This window comes from Panthera leo, chromosome D2 (genome assembly GCF_018350215.1).
Source record: "Panthera leo isolate Ple1 chromosome D2, P.leo_Ple1_pat1.1, whole genome shotgun sequence".
NCBI lineage: Eukaryota > Metazoa > Chordata > Mammalia > Carnivora > Felidae > Panthera > Panthera leo.
The window spans coordinates 6,659,788-6,674,702 of NC_056689.1; the positions used below are offsets into that span (position 1 = coordinate 6,659,788).

The 14,915-nt window shown below is 48.4% G+C and overlaps 1 protein-coding gene across 2 annotated transcripts in view; it reads right to left on the bottom strand.

The window, feature by feature from the left end:
- SGMS1 (sphingomyelin synthase 1) overlaps positions 1 to 14,915 on the bottom strand; it is a 118,930-nt gene that overhangs the window by 100,086 nt on the left and 3,929 nt on the right. Inside the window, exon 1 of one of the 2 annotated variants that reach the window (XM_042909223.1) lies at positions 3,898 to 3,992. The exons of the other annotated variant lie outside the window; for it this stretch is intronic. The gene's annotated coding sequence lies outside the window, so the exon portion shown is untranslated. Of the gene's footprint in view, positions 1 to 3,897; positions 3,993 to 14,915 lie in introns of those variants that run through there. 2 annotated transcript variants of the gene reach the window in all.

The following is a 14,915-nucleotide window of genomic DNA, read 5'->3' on the forward strand; positions in this document are numbered from 1 at the left end:
AAACACAGACCGAGAAACGTACACAGCCTTGCCCAAGGTGGTAACGGCAGGATCAACAGAGGACTAGCATCTCACACATACAATTTACCATCAGGCTTGGTTTTTAAGCACTTCACGTGGATTATCTAATTTAATCCTTGGACATCTTTGACGACCATATAAAGTAGGTATTACTGACCGCGTTTTATGAATGAAGAGACAGAGGCCCAGAACAGTCAAGTAACTTGCCCGAGGTCAAGCCAGAGTCCCTGCTCTGTTTTTTGTTTGTTAAGTTTGTCCACTCATTTTGAGAGGGAGAGAGAGAAAGAAAGAGGGAGGGAGGGGCAGAGAGAAAGGGAGAGAGAATTCCAAGCAGGATCCATGTGGTCAGCACAAAGCCCAACTCGGGCTCGAGCCCGTGAACTCTGAGATCGTGACCTGAGCCAAAACCGAGAGTCAGACGCTCAACAGACTGAGCCCCCCAGGCACCCCCGAGTCCCCGTTCTTTACCACCATCTCCAGTGCTCCAGAGAACTCAGGGACCGTCGCCTCCTTGGTTCTAAATACTCCATCTCCGCCAGTGCCTGAGGTCTTTCCTCCAACTGTTATCAAGGGCCCCACACCGCTGGCACCTTGCGCGAGGCTGACGTCACCCTCCCGACCATCCCCCTTTGGGACAAGACACAAACCCAGTTGTCCCACCTACATCTGTCCCACCTTGAGCAAAGAACACAGAGCACTTTTGTTAACTGTCTGGCTGAGGCCGACCTGTCATCGCCTACGGCAATGCTGACATACCTGTCCGGTCACCACCAAAAAGGAAATGAGGTCAGACGGAAAGGAGTGACGCTGGATACCGAACGTCGCCACTCTTTCTAAATCGATCCCTACCCGTCTTTTCAAGACTGTCATTTATAGTTTTGCTAGATGATGCCAACGTAAGCCCTGAGGGTCAAGTTTCCAGAACTGACCATCCCCCCCACCCCCAGTTTTGAAAGCCAAGCTGCCCAGCACACTTCCTCCCCTCCATGATTTTCGCAAGATAACCCCCCAGGGGTGTTATCACACCGGCATGTGCTTTCAACATCCTCCAGAACTCAAGTCACTTAGTGCGGCGAGGATTTAGACAGGTTTCGGGAGGAGGCCACGGCATCGTCATCTTGCCGCGGAAGGCAGGTGGGCGTTCTGTGTCAACAGACGGTGACGACGACAAGGTGGGGGTGTGAGTGGTACCCGGTTCTGGCATAGATACTGCAGCTCACGGCCTCGTTCTCTTTCATCGGGACATCCCAAGAGACGACCCAGCAGATGGACCCTCCTGCTGTCGGCCGCCCCTGGTGAGACACACGGAGACTTCGTCACCTTCGCCTGACAAGAAAAGTCGTAGCGCGCGGAGCGTGACCTTCACGACCTCACCGTTCCTAACAGACGGGTGCGACGCTAACCTGTGTGCTGAAAACAAGTTTGAAAACGTGTCACATCACGGAGAAACTGCTGCGGGTGCACGCTCACACGCAGAGAATGCCACCGCTGGACGTCCACGGACCAGGCGGCTTGATTCAACGACGACAGAACTCCTGAGCTGCCCTTGCCCTTGGGTGAATGAGGAGCAGGAAGAATCTGCAAGTCCACAATGAAAAGGGCTTCAAAGAAAAAAAAAAAAAACCCAGTAGAAAGCCACCCTAAATCAGTAACTATGAGGCGGTCACATGCGCTAACAGGTTCATCGAGAACAGGGCTTTGCTTAGTTAATATTTGAAGACCATGGGCTCCCAGAGTAAATGCGTTATTCCTTGAACTTCGGCATTTTGGCACGGGGGCAACAAGGAACGTTTAAAATCACACACACACACACACACACACACACACACACACACACCCCTGCTCTGAATGAAGAAACTGCTGTGGATTATTTCACATGGAAAAATTACCTCTATGTGAGGCACAACGGGCAACCACATGGAAAAATGACCAAATCTTAAACGCCACCTTCGAGTGTAAACCCAGCTCACCGGCTGTGAAATCTGGAGATGATGTAACCTTGCCAAAGCTGCTTCTTCAACTATAAAACAAACAATACCTCTATCCCTCGGCAATAATGTAAACGTTAAATGAGGTATGGGCGTAAAGCATCTCACTGCCTGATAATAGCAGGTCCTTAAATGCCCGGCCCGGTCACAACTATTAGGCAAAGCTCAAATCAAAATCGAATTTAAGGGCGCCTGGATGGCTCAGTCGGTTAAGTGTCCAACTCTTTTTTTTTTTTTTTTTGATGTTTATTTATTTTTGAGACAGACACAGAGCACGAACCGGGGAGGGTCAGAGGGAGGGAGACACAGAATCCAAAGCAGGCTCCAGGCTCCGAGCTGTCAGCACAGAGCCCGACGCGGGGCTCAAACCCACGGACTGTGACATCATGACCTGAGCCAAAGTCGGATGCTTAACCGACTGAGCCACCCAGGTGCCCCTAAGTGTCCAACTCTTGATCTCAGGGTTCCTGACTTCAAGCCCTGAGTGGGGCTTCTCTCTCTCTCTGCCCCTTCCCCACATTCTCACTCTCTCTGTCTCTCTCAAAATAAATAAACTTGAAAAAGGAAACTTAAAAAAAAATCTAAGTTTATTTCATCCCTTTAGATTTTAGACACCAGAGAGATTTACGAAAGTATTTTCCCCTTGTCACCACCCATGGGGGGGGGGGGGGGGGGGCTTTTCCAACTACCCCAGGGCCCTTCACGCCATTTCTTTCGATATCACAGGCTGGTCCTCAAAAGAACCAGGATTCCGTGTTGTCACATCTCACACAGAGGCACTTGATGAGTTAAAGTCAGAGCGACAGAGCAACAAGCCTGTGAGCTTGGACACAGCGCTACCGGGAGGTCAAGGTGTAACTAATTAAAAATTCCATCCAATTAATTTAATTACTACATGTGGATTTCTTTCTAGAGAGGTTTCCTTCCCAGAGCTACGAAGTCAGCTGCAAAGAGCCGTTCTGCCACAGGGCCTGTCGGCTTGCAGTCGTCTCTGTCTCCGTGAATGAAGGAGAAGGGCACCACTCACAGCTTCGCCATTCACGTTCGCAACTTCGTGGTTCAGTTTACAACCTTCCCGCCACCCGCTCCGCTACCAGGACGCCCTCGGCCCGCCTTGCCCGGACGGTCCGTGTTTCTGACGGCGACACACGTCTGTGGCACTGTGTGCGTCCTCAGCCAACCGGAATAATCACGACATTCGGCTTCTCCTGTCCCGGACACCTCCCCACCCCCTCGCAAAAACATACTTCACGTACAGCACACAAACAAATCTCGGTGCACTAGCGGACTCGTATTCGACACAGGAAGATTTTTAAGGAAGTTCCACGATTTTATTTCTACGTACAGTTTCAAGGGAGAAGGCAACAGGGTAGAGAGGGGACTGGACGGAGACCTCAGGTCTCCGGGCTGTCACTTCGGTGTGACTTGGCCGCCGCGCAGAGCAAGCACCCACGGGGCCGGGGGCGCCAGGCCGGGCATTCTGCGGGGACTCCTGCCCACCGGTCACGCGAGCACTTGCTGGCCACAACGCTTAGGGCGCGTGGCGGTGGAGTAAACACGCGGAGCACGTGCCGCCCCTGGCCCCGGCTCCCCGCCAGCACGGGAGCTCGCCGGGGACGCTCGGCAGGCACGGGCGCTGGACCTTGAGGGGGGACTCCCCCAAACCCAGGAACCTGGCCGTCCGCGCAAGCCCGCCCGCCCGAAAGGCTGCCCCGGGGACGCGCGACGCCCCCAAGCGGAGCCGGGCCCCGCGCACGTGCGGCGCGTCCGCGCGCGCCGCCTCCCGCACCCGGGCCCTCCCGCACCCGGGCCCGCCGTCTCCGCCAGCGCGGCGCGCCCGCGCACGGCACCCGATCCGAGCCACGCGTCCCCGAAGGCGCACGCTTACGTCTCCGGTCCCCGGGGGCGGTCTCGGGACGGTTCCTGGGGCGCCGAGTGAGCGCGCGCGCGCGCGCGGCCCCGGCGGGGAGGGGGACGGAGGGGGGCGCCCCGGGCCCTGCGCCTCGCCCCGCGGCCTGGCCGGCCGGCGCGCGCCGACCCCGACACGGACACCCGCGCGGGGCTCCGGGGCGCGGGCAGCTGGCGCGCCGACTGCCGCTCCCGAGGCTCCGGCGCGGAGGCCGCGGGCGTGGCCGGGCGGCGGAGGGTTTTTGGAATGCAGGGTGTGGCCCTCTAACACAGCAAAAAAGAAATGAGTCAGCCCGGGCAGGCCTAACCAATAAGCGTGTTCACTGGCGGCTAAGGCGGAACTTTCCTTTCCTGATTTATATCGGGCTTCGGGGCCGTTTTACAGCCTTTAAAACAAAAAAACAAAAAAAATCTTTTTTTTTTTTTTTTCTAACTTCAGCCTCTAACAACTTCAAGGAAATGGTGGATGGCTCTTCAGAAACTCTTTCCAAACAAGAATTAATCTTGTTCTGAAATACTTGAGCAGTGGATGTAAGCTGATTTCCACTCCTTCCAGGGAAAAGTTCTCGAGTTAGGCGGTGATTCTGGATGTAATGAGCATGGGATCTGGGATCACGGCAGGTTCAGACCTGACCTCTGACACGAATGACCTTGGGCAGGTTAATTATCTGCAGAGAAGGGGGACCAAATACCCGCCTGACACGGCTTGTGGGACAGCTCGTATGTCATAATACATGGACAGCGTTTTTGGCACAGTGCTGGACATAACAGCAGGCACTCAACGGTGCTGTCTTGTCCCTCTAAGCTCTGAGTCAGAATCACCAAAACTATGGACCAAGTAGCCTTTAAAAAAAAAAGTCTTTTCAATGTTAAAATATCCAAATAATTTTAGAGCTGAAATAGTACTCTGGTGTTATATGGTCTGAGTCCCTTATTTGAGTGATTAAAAAAAAAAAAAAAAAAGAGGAGTGCCTGGGTGGCTCAGTCTCCGCTCAGGTCATGATCTCAGGGTTTGGTTGGTGGGATGGAGTCCCAGGTGGGGCTGATTGGAGCCTGCTTGGGATTCTCTCTCTCTCTCTCTCTCTCTCTCTCTCTCTCTCTGCCCCTCCCCTGCTCCCCTGCTCACACGTGTTCTCTCTCTCTCTCTCTCTCTCTCCCTCCCTCCCTCTCAAAATAAACATTTTTTTTAATTAAAGAAACTTTTGATTTAGGATCCTTGGATTTGGTGTTATACAATAGGAGCTTTACTACCCAAAAAAAAAAAAAAAAAAAAAAGGCTTAAAATGGAAATGATTTCATTGACGCCACAGTAAATCAACTGTTAAAAAAGTAAGAATGATTTTCAAATACTCATTCCATCTGGGTTACTGTGCCCTAAACATAACTCTGGAGTAAAAATACTTAAAGGAAACTTTAGGTAACTGGGAATTGGCAAATCACAGAAGCCTCCAGAACCACCAGGTTCTGTGGACCAGTAAAGAAAGGAGTCGATGGTTAGTGGGAGTAGAGAGTTTTAGCAGAGTAAGAATTTTTTTTTAGGTTACAAAGTCAATCTTCTTGGCTTTGGAGAAGATCTCCTAAGTTTAACTTATATATATTTGTTCAGAACCAGTCATTCTATAGGCCAAAATTTCTTCAAAATACTCATCAGCAAAGATGAGATCTAGAGTGAGATCAAAGGCCCTTTCTAAACTGGGATTTTCTGCAAACCAGCATGTAAGAGTGAAAGAACAGGGCACCAGGAACCCAGAGCTGCAGCTCTAATCCCAGCTCTGCCCATGAGTGACCAGGAAGCCAGCCCTAAGCAAACTGCTTCATCATCTCTCTTAAGGTCTCTAAGAATTCCTCCACCTGACAGACCAACGTTATGGTCAAAAAGGGCAGGTGCAAGGTAAGCCTATGACCTCACACTGATAGTAACTGCTTAGTAACAGGCATACATTCGCCCAGTCTAGATGATGAAGCTGAAAATCTCTGTTGACTCTCACATAAAAGTAATCTTATCATCCTGGATGCTTTAAGTTAAATTCTGGAGTCATCTGAGCCCTGCCCCTTTCCAGAGAATTCAGTATCAACAGATATGATGAGGGCCTCCTATGTGGGCTTCACGTATCTGTACCGTTTTCCCCCATTCCCAGCTCATGCACTCATCCCCCTATGCCAGGTCACCAAGGCTGGGTGTCCCTTGAATGCTGTTCTTCCAGCGGCCAGGTCCCTCCCTCTGTGCTCCTAATGCATCATCACCAGCACCTGATAAATGTGAAAGTCCAGCATGCCACCATGTCATAAACCTTCCCTCTCTCTACCAATTAAACAACCTGGTTTTATAGCAGAGATCAAAAGGAAAATATTTGCTTTAGAGGCTACTTTCCTCAAACAGTCACGCAAATTAATATGTATTTTTAAGCACAGTGATTTTCTGTTTACAAAACTATTATAACCAGTTATACTGCCAAACTGATAATATGTTGGCTGTTACACCATGAATAGCTCTTTTATATCAGAAGGATACACACACACACACACACACACACACACAAAACCTACAGGTAAGCGAGCAACTCCATAAACAACACCTACAGTCTCGAAAATGCAATTGTCCGTGTGTGTAGACATACACAGATACAGTACATGAAAGATACAGTACATGAAAGAGGAAGGGAAGGTAGCCGTACAGGAAAGAGAGAGACAATTAAGTTTGCTTCTGTTGCCTAGGATCCAGTCAAACTTAAAATTCATAGCCTGGGTGCTCTGTCTAGGAAGCAAAGCTTAAAAATACGTTCACCTGCAACCATAACTCAAGGCACTTACAAGACGGTTACAGTGACCTTTATGCTTGGGGAATGAGGACACAGTTGCCAATGCTGTTGGAATGTTCTCACCGTAGAAAAAGGATAACTGTTTCTAGGAGGTCTTTTTTGCCTAAAATTATTATGCAAAGTACAGACTATCATTGCACAGTTCAAAAAAAGTGACCATGAGCCCACGGGGCCCAGGCCACGGCGTCAGTCGTTCCAAAGCTGGCCTCCAACTGTCTAACAGCCATCTTCCGCCTTGAAAACCCTCAGTCAAATAACCCAACTGGTCTCCTTGTTCCCTCGAAGCAGCAGTCACAGTACATACAGGCTCCGGGGCTGACGACCTTCAACTCGCCCTTCATACTAGTTGTCACCTTCTAGACACTTCCATTTCCTGGAACCCTCCTCACGGGCTCAAGCCTTAGACAACTCTCCTTTCCTCCAAATGCCTACCGACCTTATTCTTTATAACTCCATCCCGAGATGGACTTCCAGAACTGTGGCATCCTCCTTCTTCCTGAGACCCCTGACCTTTCTCTCCCCCCAGATGACAAAAGTCCATCGGAGGAAGAGATCGTGTTTCAAAGGCCAGGACGTAACAGATTCTGAAGAAACAGCGGTCATTGAGATACATGGTGTTTCAGTTCTACAACGGCCACAAAGGAGAAAGGAAAACGTTCCTTCTGACCACTGCCGCCTCGAGAGTAAGCAACCATTAATGGCTGTTCAGACCAGTTGGCAAGCAGACCTCAAGTGGCAGGCGCGTTTCTCTGCTCTTTATGACGTGCCCCAACGATACAGAGCGCCACTGCCGAGAGAGAGCGAACCGGATGCTTCCTAAAGGGGAGTACAGTTTACAAAAGAGTGTCATCACATAAAGTCTCAGTTCCTCCAGCACTGGCCCACTGAAGGAAACAGAGGCACTAAGTCATTTCACCTTCCGTTGCTGGAAAGGAACACACATACACACATCTGCCAATCTCGCCAGAGTGCCAATTGCTCCTTAAAGACAAACATCTCTCGCAATGTACACGGTGCAGCCACGAGCCTCCACTGGGTCACCTGCAAGTGCTCGCAACTGTAAGTGGTAGCAAAGGGCAGTGCTTCGAGGCAACTCCCAACTACTAGAACCATCACGCGAATTTCTGTGTTTATTTGGTTTAAAATCTACACGTCATAAGATGCGTGCATTAGAGCAAACTCCGGTCAAGAGTCATTAATCCTCTTTCTCTCTTTTTTACAAAGTTTTTATTTTAATCATCGGGTATTCATCACAAGTGCACTCCTTAATCCCCATCGCCTTTTTCATCCATCTCCCCCCACCTCCCTTCTGGTGATCATCAGTGTGTTCTAAGAGTCATTCTCTCTCTCTCTCTCTCTCTCTCTCTCTCTCTCTCTCACACACACACACACACACACACACACACACACACAGTCACTAGCACCCTTTGATTTTGCTAATACATTTCTGCTTGTATGAACTGGGAATCAACACCACCATTGTTCTCAAAAAGATATGTCCTCAATCAGCTGTCCTACTATATAATTATATTTATTGTAATTGCCATGACAAAGACACAACTTCTTCAGCATTCCAAGTCTAAACAACCCCATAAGTTAGTCAGCATTCTTTAACTTGCAGGTAACAGAAATGGCACGTGGAGCATCATGGGTAAGAGCGAGGTGCTTTGCGTGGACTCTAAGCAGCCCAGCAACAGGAAAGCCACAGGGCAGCTGGGCTTGAGGACGTAGGTGAAATGGCCCCAGCAGGGCAAAATGGCATCTCTGCTCCTACAGGTCGGTTCCATTCCCCCTTCCTGAAACCTGCCTTCTTCCACTTACCTCCCAGCTCTGCCCCTAAGAGGGATTATCCCATAGTTGGAATTTTTAAGATTCTCAGGAAAAACACGCCCACCCAGCGGTCAAGGTCCCAATTTCGGCCTGTCTACGCTGGAACTACATCGTTGGCTCAGCAGGAAGAGTTGTAAGTTCTCCAGAAGGTGAGTTTCCTTCTCAGGAGTAGAAAGGAGGGCTCATCTGTCTGCCCAAAAAAACACCACCACCTGTCAAGACATTCCATTTTATGTCTGAGCAAGAGGTTATCTAAACAGTCAGTCCTCAACCTGGTAATAAATTACATTCTAAAAGTTCACTTCTAAGGTCTGGAGTCAATGAACCCTTAGGTGGTACCTGAAATGCATTTCACTAGAGATAAAATGTAGACATTGGCTTCTCTGGCCAGTCTTTAAAAGCCTATTTAACTTATGATGGATCCAAGTACAGTGTTAATAATATTTCTGATACTGTACTCAAACCGCATTCTTCACGCTGTTCCTACAGGAAAATGTACTTGAAATTCCACCTGGAACAAGAACAATATGCTCAATTTAATTCATTTGCTGAGCATCCAGTCATGACAGTGGCTCCTACCGTACAGATGTTACTTCCCATTTAAAGTGCACACAACACAGCAAGGCAGGTGTTAACAGCCGTACTGAGCCCACAAGGAAACTGGGCGTCAAGAAGGTTTTGATGCCCAAGGTCAATGGCTAAGATGAGTCAGAGCCGGCTTCAAAGCCATGTATGTTTGACCCCCAAGCTGGGGCTGTCATGTCTGATCTCCATAGCTGACAAACAGGCGTGGGCTTACAGTTGAGGAGACAGAGAGCTAACGTTTCAGACTCTGTAAATATTTAGATTCTCCTGCAAAAAAACGAAGGGACTAGTGGCCAGTCCCTTTCGATAACCAGACATTAACTTTCTATATCCTTCCCAACAGAGGATACTTCTCTGTGTTAGAACAAAAGAAAATATTTCCCTGGGTGAGCCCTCAACTATACTGATTCTTGTATTTACATGAAGATCATCGGGAAATCAAAGGTCAATAAATAGTGTCTTCAAAACAAAATTATTTTGCTCTGTTGAAAACAGAGGGCACTCTCTATTAAAATGCCCATCTAAGATGTTTTACAAGAAAATTAAAGTTGTTAAAATAACTAACGTCACAGTTATGCCAATATAAACACAATGGGTGCATTTAACAACATGAACTGTGTTCTACGTTTGAAAAAAGTTTTTGGTTACATAGTATCTAATACATACAAGACAATACATTCAACATTATTTGTCAGGAAAAATGATATTAAAGTCAACAATCATGAACCTACCACCCAAACTTAAAAGCACACCATTACCAATAAATCACAGCAGTTCCCTGAGTGTTCCTTCTGTCCGACTTGATGACCTTTTCTTTCTGCGTATATTGGACAAAAGAAGTTTGAAAGCCGTTGGTCCAAGATGGGACTTGAATAATAAATTAACCATGTGCCTTATGAAGCCAAAGTGGAGACGTGGTCAGAAGTAACAAGACAGAAAGTAGCTGAATTCAATCAGAGAGGAAGGGAGTGGCCAAATCATGCACTGTCTTAGCCAGGAAACTACTGGTTGGACAGACCTGTAGGAACTTTCGGTTTCTCTCCACGGTCCGAAGCCACACCTAGTCGCTAGGAACGTGAAGTCAAGTCAGATCTCCTGAACACCTGTCAGACTGTCAGACACGGGGTCTGAAATAAGACAGTTCAACTCCGAATTGTCCCGAACGGAGGTAAGGTATTTACGAAGTCCACGCAGAGCCTTAACACGTCACGGAAAAAAGAACCAGTAACTTCAAGGGGAGAAAAAAATCAACAAAAACAGTCAATAATTTACTGAGAGTTTAATTTTGTTGTAATAAATTAATTAAATGTTAAGCAATTTATACGACGAGGAAAAATTTAAGATAATGTCCTGTGTGATGTTAAGCCGCTTGCAACAGGCGTCAAAAGAAAGGACACAGGCACTAATCTAGTGGATGAGCTGGTACAAATGGTTTCAGCACAAATGCAAGTGGGGGGTAAGGAAATCTAGCATTCGGCACAAACTACACAGTGCAGTAAACACGGGTTGAGGAGGAGGAGAGAAGGGGGAAGATGAGCTTAGGTGGCGGAGAGCAAAGCCACTCCAAGGGTGTCATGAGGATGGCAACAGAGCGGGTTCACCTCCGAGCACGGCCCGCCAGTGACCACGTGACACTGTCTCTAGGACCCAGCCGCCTGCCTTGTTTTACCACTTCCGGATGCGTGGCGCCCCGCTCGAAGATTCCTGAGGCTGGGGGCCGGGACTTGACGTCCAGCCCTTGACCCGGGATATGTCCCACAAGTGTCTGAAGAAGGAAATTTGGGGCAAGTGGGGCCGCACCAAATACCTAGTTAAATGCCTTACTGAAGGGGTAACGTGTGATGAAGGTTCACCTCGACAGCGCAGGGGACAGACTGCAACACGACAGCGGGAACGCATCGGTTCGGGCTAAATTACGCTGCGGCATCACAGAGCGCCAACGACAGAGAAAGGTCTTCTAATTTCTGGCTCCTGTTTGGTTCCTTGGAACTGAGCTGTGGCTACCCATGTGCTCCTCCCCGGGATGGAGGGGGAAGGAGCACCCCTCCCTGGGACGTGCGGGCCTCGTGGCGGGGACAGGAGCGACGCGGCAGGCCTCCTCTGCTGCCGGGAAATGGCATGTGTCGTCACTAAAATAAGTCCTCCGGCCAAGATGGCCACGGGGTCAACCCCCCCTGGGGTGGGAAAGCGGAACCCTCCCCCCTCCCCCCTCCCAAAGGGAAGGAAGGCGGCCGGAAAGCTCTGGCAATAGCAGTAACACAATCTCCCAGGAAGGGAAGGGAAAATGGATCAGGAAGTGCTTTCTTCCCATCGGTGACGACGAAAGAAGCTGTCCCTCCATGTCACCTGTCAGGGATCGTCTTACTAGGGCCTCACGACCCTCTCGCCCCAAGCCCTCAGCTCCAACATCAAGTCCGGGGACAACCCCTCCAAGCCAGCCTCCGAGGCCTCTGTTTTACCTGCAAAATGGGGGGAATCCTGCACTCTCCCTGAGAAGGGGTTTGAGACGTGCTTCAGTAAAACCGTGCATTTAAAACACAAGCAGGGGCACCGGAGTGCTCAGTCGATTAAGTGTCTGACTTGTGGTTTCGGCTCAGGTCATGATCTTGCGGTTTCGTGGGTTTGAGCCCCACGCCAGGGTTTTGCGCTGGCGACAAGGAGCCCCCTTGGGATTCTCTCCCCCTCTCTGCCCCTCCCCCACGTGCACTCTCTCTCTCAAAATAAATACATGAACTTAAAAAAACAAGTAAAACACACAAGCGCATAAAAGCACCTAGTAAATATAAGATAGTATTATTATTAAATTATGATACTTCTCTTCTAATCTGTATCTTTCCCAAAGCATCTTTAAATTTTACTCAGTTTGTTAAAAAGTGTATAAAGCACACATATTAATGATGTTTCCTTTGCTTTTCAAACCTGCCGGCTCCTCTGCTCTCAGTTTTTTCTACACGCACGCGCACACACACACACACACACAAACATACACACAAAAACACACTCACACACACAAACATATACACAAACACACACACACACACACACACACACAAACATACACACAAAAACACACTCACACACACAAACATATACACAAACACACACACACTCACACACACTCTCACGCACACACATACACATACACATACAATCTCTTCCCAATCTCCATTACTTGTTCACTCCCCGACTGGCCGGTTGCTTAAGGCTCTCCAGAAGTTTTGGAAAGAAGAACTATTAATCATCTATCATCTATAACTAATATCTAATTACCCGTTATCCATAACAATTAACTAGTTAATTCTTCCCACAATAAGGGAAATTAAGGAAAACTGAAGACACTGAGAATGTTCATTGGAAGTAGGAGCTAGATTCCAACATGGCTCCCAACAGACAAGAGGAAAGGACAAGGGTGTGACCTGGAAGGCCCCGTCTCTCTCAACATGCGGATCCACTTGCCTTGCCCCAGAATGACACCTTCCTCCCCCACCTCTGCCTCACACTGCTCCTTCCGGCTACAGCGCTAAGCACTGCCCAACTCTGTTCCAAGCTCCTGCGCGTGTAACTGGGCAAGTGCACCACAACGCATGCTCAAAGAGGTCCGTCACAGCCGGCTTTACCAGAATGGAAAGTTGAGCACGACCAAAACGCCCACCACTGGGGGACTGGGTATACACGTCACAGACCACACAACACGTGAAGTGCCGTATGACAACAACAAACACGACGTAAGTGTGTGTTTATTAACGGCGGCATGCTTTCAGTACACTGTCAATCAACTCAGGTGTTAAAACGATATTTAAAACAAATAATCTGTTTTAGGAAGGAAAAAAGGATGAATCTAATCCAGGCTCAGAAAGAGTATGGCAGAATACCGAAACAAAACAAAACAAAGCAAAAAAACAATGGTACTGATGGTGTCTCTAGGCAGTGATGATATCGATGAATTTTTCCAGTCTGAATAATTTTCACATTTTAAAAGTTCTTTCCAATTAGCACTGGTTAACTTTTTAGAATTTTTAAAATAGGTATTTTAACTAAAAGGCATTACTCACGGGGTGTCTGGGTGGCTCAGTCCGTTAGGCGTTGTGGACTCTTGATTTGGGCTCAGGTCATGATCTCACAGTTCGTGAGTTCGAGCCCCATGTTGGCCTCTGCACTGACGATGTAGAGCCTGCTTCGGATTCTCTCTCCCACTCTCTCTCTGCCCCCTGTCCCCAGTGCACGCACATGCGATCTCTCTCTCTCTCAAAAGTAAATAAACTTAAGAAAACCAGAAAAAGGCATTACTCACATAACACCCACTTCAGATGTCATCTGCTCCTAAAACTCTCCCTGGCCTCATCACTCCTGCCACACAGGTAATTTCTCTCTCCTGTTGAGTTTCCAGAGTAGTTAATATACCTCTAATGACACTGACTGCATTTGTTTTGAAATCACAGCTTTCTATGTTTGCTCTTGATCGGTTTTGACGTGGAATGAGCCGTCTTATTTGTACTGGAATCCACCCCCATAACCCACAAGTCCTAGGTACCGAGCAAACTTCTGAGTGTGGTGACTGGACATCACGCAAGGCTGTACCATTTACACATCTGAAGACCACACACCTAACAGCTCCCTCATCAAACACTCATCTACACTGGGGATGTCCAGAAATAGCATCGGGTCCATTCTGGGAGAAGAAATTATAAATCAGAATATTTTCTGCATGGTGAGGTTTCTCTGTTGGTCATTTTTCCCATGTCTGCTTTCACAGCCACCAAAGACACCCTTATTCAACTTGAGACATGGGTCAGTATTTTCTTTTTTAAAACAATTTTAATGTTTATTTATTTACTTTTGAGAGAGAGAGAGAGAGAGAGCACAAATTGGGGGGGGGGGGGGTCGGGCGGGGGAAGGACAGAGAGAGAATCTGAAGCAGGCTCCAGGCTCTGAGCTGTCAGCATACAGCCCGACGTGGGGCTCGAACTCATGAACTGTGAGATCAGGACCTGAGCCCAAGTCAGACGTTTAACCGGCTGAGCCACTCGGGTGCCCCATGACGTGGGTTAATATTTCTTATCCAGAGGCAAAGGTCTCCAGTTTCTATCCATCAGTTTCTGCTTGAAATGGACAAGAATTACTTTAGCAATAATCCAAGCCCGTCCTTGACTCAGTAGGAACTATAAATATCTATTGTTTTAGGAGGAAATAAGAGAACTAAGTGTTTTAAGATTACGTAAATCTGTTTCAGGGAACCGACAGAAACGAATGTTTTGAAATATGCAAGGCATTTTTTTTTTTTTTAAGGTTCAACGAAGAATGTGTTTTGAGAGCTAGGTGGGTGAGATTTAAAAAAAACAACCACCGCAATCTTAGCTGTTCCTTAGCAATCTCAGGCTCCAACTGTTTCCTTCTCAAGGGCGAGCTAGAACACTAAACAAACTGCTTCTGGAAGAAACTCTGAGCAATCTGGTCCAGTTTCCGTTCGGCCCTCCATTCTCCTCCCCAAGATTTTCATCAAGCCTGTGGGAACCTGAAACCGCCCAGATACCGTCTCGTTTTGTTTCTCTCCCTCTGGAGACAACTCACTTTCATTAAAGCTTCCTTTCTGAACCAAAGCAAACCTACGTGCCACCGTGAGTGAGGAGGACCCCCGCCTGCTCGTCCCCGATGAGAGGCGGACTCAGGGGAGCACAGCAAAGGGACAGAAGAGACTCGAGACTGACTCAACCACAAGCACGGTCACCGCGCAGCCAGAAGAGACGAGGGGTCCCGCGCCAGTTAC